Source organism: Montipora capricornis, unplaced genomic scaffold, assembly GCF_036669925.1.
Source record: "Montipora capricornis isolate CH-2021 unplaced genomic scaffold, ASM3666992v2 scaffold_449, whole genome shotgun sequence".
Lineage (NCBI taxonomy): Eukaryota > Metazoa > Cnidaria > Anthozoa > Scleractinia > Acroporidae > Montipora > Montipora capricornis.
This window is the reverse complement of record NW_027180183.1, coordinates 1-8,672: the sequence shown is the minus strand read 5'-3', so window position 1 is coordinate 8,672 and position 8,672 is coordinate 1. Positions and strand designations below refer to the sequence as shown.

At 38.7% G+C, this 8,672-nt stretch overlaps 1 long non-coding RNA gene across 1 annotated transcript; it reads left to right on the top strand.

Annotated features, from left to right (window-relative positions):
• The first annotated feature begins 1,105 nt into the window (after positions 1–1,105).
• Positions 1,106–4,949, top strand: LOC138036015 (uncharacterized). The gene is made up of 3 exons (XR_011129805.1): positions 1,106–1,191; positions 3,835–4,009; positions 4,864–4,949. It is a non-coding gene; the product is annotated as an uncharacterized lncRNA (long non-coding RNA).
• The last annotated feature ends 3,723 nt before the right edge of the window (positions 4,950–8,672 follow it).

Here is an 8,672-nt window from a genome sequence, read left to right as displayed (position 1 = left end):
TCCATTCACTGGTCTTTTTTCAATAAAATTTGAGTTGATTTATAGTTAACCTATTCTGCCTGACGCTCTTTGTCGCCCCAAGGAAATTAGCTATTACAAACAGGGATTCTGAAGTTTTTATCGACAACGCAAGCACATGAAGGGTGTCAAAAGGAACGTCATTTTGAGAAGGAGAAATTAATTTTTGGATTTGGAAAAGAAAGACAGTAACTTCAAACCACAGAAAAATGTTTACAATCAAAATTGTTCAAACTTTTTCCAACGGAAGTGTCTGTATCCGAAATAAATGAATTTGAAAAACGCATGTTTTGTTTTTCAAATTTCCCAGGGACCACCACCTTAAATAATTGCTTTGTGTCATGGTTGCCCTATTCTTTCAAAACAAAAGTATTAATTTAAGGGCATGACACAATTATTCAAGATGGTGGCGTCCGGGAAATTTGAAAGTTTAAATAACTGATTCTAAAATTCTTTTTTTTTTTTCGATACAAATACATTTTTGCATGTGAAGAAAATTGTCGAACACATTTGACAAACAAGCATTATTTTTTCGGTTTGAAATCATTAATTAGCCAGAGTGGAGGTTCCTTTAAAATTCATAACACAGGTGTATATTTCGCACAAGTTTTCTGGTACTTAATTCTTTACAGTATTTGCTGTCTGTGAAATTCCCAGGGGGTGGTGTAGTCTTGTAGCTGAGGGTACAAGACTAACATGTGCATGTTCTAGGTTCAAGTCTCTCTCTGTTAAGGACTTGTTTCCTGTGCTGCAATATTTAAATTTAACCATGCTTAGTACAAACTCAACTAGTTGCGTCTTTCCAGGGTTTTGGTTTCTTTATTATTATTATTATTATTATTATTATTATTATTATTATTTAGGGCAATACCCACTGAGAGTCAACAACAGGACACTATGTTGACGATGTCTTTTACAAAGGTCGATCTCCTAATCATTCCTTCTACACACGGCCCTACTAGTTGCATGCCTAATACAGTAAATACTGTTGTGAGTAAATAAAATTTTGTAAACTTTTTTTTACCTCGGCCCCGACCATAAATCCCAGAATAAGAGCTTTCTCTGCTCGACTCACATGCTTTGCATTCTTTAACATTTCATGCACAGCTAGCATTTGGTCTCGCTGCAACAAAAAAACAAAACAGATGATCCTTGGTGGTGCCAACATTGTACGTAAGTGACAACATCATGATAAAGGGAACGCTACTACCACCCCTGGGGCCACTAGCAGAATTGAGGGGTTTCCTTGTCACAAGAACTGGAACCTCAAACGCAATATCAATCTGGACTGCTGCTGATGCTAGTCCGCTGCCACTGCCCCAGTGGCTGCCACTTACACTGCATCCTCCTCTTCCTCCTCCATCCTAGTCCTTGTCGTCATCTCCCTCATCACTACTATTGTTGTAATTATTATTATTATTATTACTATTATTAGTATTATTGTTATTATTGTTATTGATATCATTATTATTGTTGTTATCATTATTTAAAAAATTTGCATTTCTACAAGAAACAACTGGAAACTTTTTTATGCCATAATGACGTGTTTGGACCACTTTGCTTTATCTTATCATAGTAATAACAACGATAATAATATTAATCATAATGATAATACGAAAGATAATAATAATGATCATAATAATGTTATTTGTTGAATGACCACCCAACCAGTGCATTACCAGAAATCGGCGACATTTTGCGCCCGCGAAGTATTTGGCACGCGGTTTCAAATTATCAAGATGGCGGCATAAAGAAAGCAGTACATAGAAAAAAACAAGGACTGAAATAACACACTATCAAAGGATCTGAATCAATTTAATTTCTTTTTTGAGGTTGTCAATACAAGGGAGAATGAAAAAGGGGAAACTAGAGTCTGGGCTCCTGTTCGAATGACGATTTTAGAGAGAAGAAACAACTTCGTTTCATGCGTGTGACTTGGCAGAGTAAAAATAATTTTCAAAAATTAGGGCCCACAGTACACTTAGCCAGCGATATTCTGTATAATAATAATCATATATGAAGTACCCACCTGTAAAGGTGGCGATCAAAACAAACTGGAGACAGAAACCCTACTTTTCACAAGAAATAATAAGCGCAGTGGTGCGTTTTGTACCGCTTTTATCGCAGAAATGGATGTATTTTTACCTCTTTTATCGCAATTTGGGCGGCAATTTGGGGAATGGATAAAGGCTAATTTTTATCACGTTTTAAAGTTTGAACATCGATCGACGATTAGAGAGGTCGGCACCAAGGATTCACATCAACGAAATGCTCTAAAACGTGGAGGGAAGGAAGGCACCTCTGAGCTTTTTTGAAAGAATTAGAGAGCTCAAGGAACTGTAACAGCCGTTCGTAAAATGTGTTGTTGGCGGCACGTTGGCGAACTTTCGAGAGACCAAAACTACCGTAAATAATGATATGGTACGTACACTTTACACTTAGAGGTCGGCAAATGTCGTGTATGCCACTTTAGATCTGAAATTTCCACTTCTTCAAATTTCTCCATACATTTCTCTATGACGATCGGCAGCCATTCTTAGAGAGTGGAAGGTCTGGGTCGAGTCTGGGCGTCCGCCATTTTGTCTTAAATTTCTGGTAATGGACACATGTTAGTAAACACCGTGAGTGTCAACTGTCGTTTATTTCCCTGCTGTTGTTGACTGCTGCCAGGTGTGGCTAAAGTAGGAACAGCGGATGGAGTCTTGCTTGCATCCACAGACGAGGGTGCTGTAGAGGCTGCTGAACTGGCTCTTGCTTGCTTCTGCTGTCTCTCTCTCATCATTAGCTCTCGTTGTTGTTCAACATGCATCTGATAAAACAACCAAAAGTTCTGTTATCTGCAGCACAGGTTTCATTAAAGTTCCCCAACCTTAAGTAAACATACTTTCCCCATTAAATGCACTGCCATCATCATCATCATATCTTGCCGCTCCGTCTCTCGAGCCAACAGTGTGTGTGAGCACACTGTTAAACTCAACAAAACCAAAAGTAGTTTGTCCCGTGGCTAAGGTGGTGAGAAGCATGGATTTATCAGAGAGATGATGTCAGAAATTGTTTTACAATGCAAAAACTCCTACATGTGGCTTGGCCACCGGACAAGCCACTTCCAATCTTGTAAAGTGAACTGCCCCACATTGATGAGTAAAATCGTCTGGTGTTACACAGAGTAAAATCTATTAAGTCTCACTCTTTTTTTATGGTGGTTTCAAATTTGACTTTTGCAAAGTGGTGAGAGCCATGGATTTACATTTATCAGGGAGATGATTTCACAATGCAAAAACTCCTTTAAAACTCAAATGCAACGGAGTTCATGACATCATGTCAGGGCTACACTCATGTTTCTCACTGGCTTGGCCACCGGACGAGCGACTTCCAATCTTGTCAGCTCTATACAACGTGTACAGCATGTTAGAACAGAAATATATTAAAATAGTTAACCCATTGACCCCTGAACTGCCCCCCATCGGCGAATAAAATCGTCTGCTGTTACACAGAGTAAAATCTAGTAAGTCTCACTCCAAGGAGTCAATGGGTTAATGTAAAAAATATAATATACTTTACAGTGGTTTCAAATTTGACTTTTGCAAAGTAAAAAAAAAAAAAACCCAAAGAAACCGGAATGTTATTTTTTAAAACAAAAGGGTGTATGCAACCTGACTGAGTCAATAAGTTTATGTAAAAAATAGGTACGCAATGCGTACATGTCAATGGGTTAATTTGACTTTAGCAAAGAAAAAAAATGCTCAAAGGTGTAACCTGACTGCATTTTGAAAAATCAAGACTAAAGAGGCGTCTAACCTCTAACTCTCTTTTGAGGTTAATGATACTCTCACTTAAAGCATCTGAGGGTGAAGATTGCGAGGTACTTGATCCAGCCTGCGGAACATAAGATGGGGCAGAACAAGGTGGCACCATGCCTGTCGAAGGTGTCTCTGGACTGGAAGGAGGTTGAAAAGCAATGACCCACCAAGGAGAACCAAGAAGTTTACAGGTCACACTCTACAGTGAACATCACTCTAAATCCTCATACTGTACACCATACATGTACATGTATATATATCCTGATACGGTTTGCACTTGATTATTACTCTTCCAGTTTTCCCTCTTACATTCCAAAAAGGATCAAATTGAAACATTTTTGACAACTTCAGCAAAAACCGCAACCATGTAATATTTTGTTCTTAATCTGTGTAGCATTGACATACGGCATGCATGAATGGCAGCCAATAAATTATTCCTTTGTCCTGCGAGATCTTAAACTGCAAGAATTAAAGCCACCAGTGGTAAACCAACAGTGCCTTGTTTACAAATTTACGTGTAAATGTGACCTGTGTGATGCAGATTATGTTGACTTCACATGCCGGCACCAACATCTACGTGTTGCTGAACATAAACGCTCATCCTCATGCCTTGGCAACCATTTCCGCGACGAACACCTTTTAGCTCTAAAGGACCTTAGCAAGAATTGTAGTGTGTTAAAGAAATGCACAAGCAAGTTTGACTGCCTCGTTTATGAAATGTTTTTTACTAATGAACTGAGACCAAGTCATTCAATTTGTGCTGAGGTTTTTAAATAGTTCCCCCATGTTTTTATTGTTTTTAATGCTCCTTTTTTACGACTATCACTACCAGGTGAGGGCTTCAACAAACCACCCTCATGCTGAACAGCTCGTGTAGTAGTTTTGAAGTACTTTTTATAAACGAACAGTTTTAAGGCATGAGGCGAAGCCGAATGGTCTTTGACCTGATAACAAAACGACCTGCGCCGGAGTTTATTGAACGGCTTCAAAATCAATCCACAAAAAGCATTTGCCGGAGATGATGGAATCTTTATTGTTTTGACAGCGAGTGGTGTAGAAGCCGTGAGACACAGGAGGCCACATCAAGGGAAAAGATCGAAAGTCTAGCGGTAAAACAAACAGCGAGGAAGGTAAATTTTTGTAATTTGTTTTTGTTGTCGAGGATCTTATGTGTTTGAAAGAAATTCCGTTCTCTGATGGGTCTTAACGCAACCATTTTGAATCAGAAGTAAATGTCTTTGAACGGATGTGACGTCGCATACACAGCCAATTTCGATATATTAAACTTCAGCTTAAACAATGAAAATTGTTTCGAGGCTCTAGGGAATAATAACCACGATTTGTATGAGTTCCCAAGAGCCTCGAGGTGATGTATTTTGTCTAATGCCCCATGTTTTGAAGGTGTTTAGTTAAACACAGTTTCAAAGGATTTTTTTCATGTACACTGATTTTTGTTGACTACCAATTTTGCATAGGTCAAAGCATGTATTTAAACTCACCTGAATCTCATGTAAAGGCCAGTCCTTTATTTTTCTCTGACTGATTTTCATTTTATTAAACCAAGGTTTATTAAACATGTCTTGTTGGTGTGAATGGAGTCTAAGACTGAATTTTAGTGTATCGAAATTGGGCTATAGACCACTTTCATAAATGGCGAACGATTTGATATTCTATTGTATTTATGCAGGAACCCATGACCCGGAGCCTACAACTCTACTGTGTTCGTGTAAGGGCTTTTTCGCAGACCGATTTATTTTTAGATTGAATTTCCCGCGAATGAGACTCCCACAGGAGCCCGATGACCAATAACAAGAACTAAAGCTGACGTCATAGGGTCACCGAACCGGAACTGCCTTTGTTTTTTGACCTAATTCGCGGGAAGGCTAATCTAAAAATAAACCTACTTGTGAAAACGCCGTTTCACAGACGCTGTATGGAAGTTGCACGCTCCAGATGGGCTCCTGATTTATGTTAATTGGACCTACTGGCCTCATATTCGTTAACATATTCTCTTGAAATTGCGCATTGCAACGAGGCTAGAAAGGCTTATCAGCATTAAAACAAAAGAATATTTTGTTGGGCCGCCATTATGAAAAAGGTCTATTACATAACATAGAATCGCACTCTTTTCAATTGACGTCACGCCCTGATTTATTATTGGATTATTTAGTCCTATAGTGCTTTGTATAACGTGTTACGATCAATGTTTATGCTATTACAGGGATGGCGCAGTAGTGATATCGTTTTCCTTCTACCAGTGTGGCCTGGGTTCGACTCCCAGGGTAAAGTTTGATTTTTCTCCCCCTTGCACAGAGAGGTATGTAATAGCACGTTTCATATATAACAATGTTTCTCGTGTCGTCACCCATTGTTATTAATATGCCAACCAGAACCTAAGTGGCTGTTGAAACAATGACTTCTTTTGTTCTGTGATTGGCAAATTTGAATATCAAAAGAAATATCACGTCAATGTTTGTGAACAAGAAATGTCACTATTCTCTATCTCACATTCACCTATTGCGGGGCATTGTACGAACTTGCAAATGACCAGTTCCCAGAAGGCAGCTTGATAGTGCAGATGGCAGAACAAGTGCAGCGTAATCGAGTGGTCATGGGTTCGAATCCCCTTCAAGACTGGATTTTTATGGGCTTCTTTGCAGCTACTCAAGTTGTTTTGTATTTCAGCCTGTAAAGAGAATTTTTGTTTGGAAATCATATTCTGTTTACAGTATAGAACAGTATATAGTTGTATATAGTTGTAAAAGCATTGGAACTTGACCAAACGTCAGAGTATTCATTGCAAGGGATGAAGTAGTTTAGTGTTATGACATAGTTGATTATTGAAAATTTTCTGCGCTGATTGGTTGCCCAGGTGATTATTACGCGAAAAAATGGCTGCAAGCCGTTTTGTCGAGGTGACAGACGGACGAATTAATTGTTTAAAGAAAATTCTTATTTTTCAAAGAATCACTTATGTAATTATAATAAAACAATTATTCACCTGAGGCTCGGTGAATGATTGTTAAATATCAACTCAAATCTAAAATCGCTGAATCATGGGAGAGATATCCAGATAAACTGACAATTATTTGTTTAAATAAATGGGGTAAGTACATCGGTAACTATCGCGATTGATTCCTGGTGTTAATGAAAATAAAAGATCACTGATAACAACAATAATAAGGCATAGAGGTTCCCCAATAAATTTTCTGGAGCAGATTCACAGCCACCTTTAATTAAACTTGCAAATTGTAAAGGCGGCTATGAATCCACTCCAGAGAACTCCTTTTAACTTTGCAGAGAGTTTCATCTTAGCTTGTTAATCACTTTCCTGAAATAAAAATTGGAAGTCACCGTTTTTGGGATATAAGGGTTTAAAGGGAAAATATAGGGCATTTTTAGGAGTGTGTCTTGTTATGGAATAGGTGTTTAATGTTGGTGTCTCATACGGAACCAAAACGTTGCCGTTACATGGAACAGTTGGGTAGATTCATCCTTCCAAATGGTACAGTTTGTTGAAACTGTTAAAACTGGTTCGAGCCTCCTTATAGGTTGTTTCATCAGCTGCTCTGATCACTATTTGTTATTTTTCAGGGTCAGGGAGTGATAGCGGCTGCAGTAATGTGGACTAGATAACTTTGCTTAAGCTCAACTGGATCCATTTAACAATCTTTCTCGGTGAATTTAATGCCTAATTATATAAGAAGATAATAAATAAATCTCCAGGCTAATAAAAGGTTGGAGTAAATAATTGATACGATGAAAATGTTGTCTTTGATTAATTAATGGTCTGTCTTGGCAATTCAAGTTGAAAATAATTTGAGGTTAGGGTTAGGGTTAGGGTTAAGCATGTTCCAGCACTCGGCAAAGTCCTTTTTTTACTTATGGCTGTTTATTCATACACCGTAAGCCTTTTTAGAGACATCATTGCCAAGCCGGCCACTTCTGCTGGAGAGAACAGGACAGCCACAACACCGGGGACTCCATCCCCTACTCTATTCGAATAGTGTGTGGGTTCTTTAACCTCTCACAGGGAACTTATGAACAAAGAATATAATTTTGAGACGGGGCCTACGGTTTAGAGTCCTTATCCGAGAAGACTTAAAAGTATAACCATTTGCAAATGTATTTACAAAGGAAGCACTTTCTCCTCAATTATTTTAAGATCCTGGTTGTTGATCCGGCCAGGGTTCGAACCCGCGACCTCCCGTATGACAGCACGTTTCTCAACCAACTGAGCAACCGGTGCGCGGTTGCTAAAAATATAGTGATCCGTGAATTATACGAGACACGGGCAACACCAAACCCCCATAAACCGGAAAAATAAACCTGACATGTAGAATCAGCAATATGGAATGGGGAATTCAAATCCGGAATCCACGATACCTAACATTCACTGTTAACCAGTTGGCAGATCATTTGATTAACACTGAAGCCCTTGTCAAACTACCAGTAATTACTTTAGAAGATTGCCCTTGCAATTCTGGATAATTAAGATAGCTAAAACGGGATATTAAACCGATACTAGGGACCTTAAGCAACTGAGGACGACGACGACGATGACGGCTAAGAAAACGCCTCATAACAAAAGGTTTAATGAGCAAAAAAAATAGCTCTGCACGCCCCGCACGTGCCTTTCACATTTTGATACATTTCTTTGCCGTTCTTGTCTTGACAACGACGTGAAATGATCAGATTTGAGGTAATGTGGAGGACGCGAGCACCTGATGATGAATTTTCAAATTTCTCTCTAAATATCCACACCGGTCTCACCAATTTTATTCTCAGAATATTGACACGCACTTTCCAAACCGAGCGACACGGAGTAATCGAAAAATCACAACAGTAAAGAGA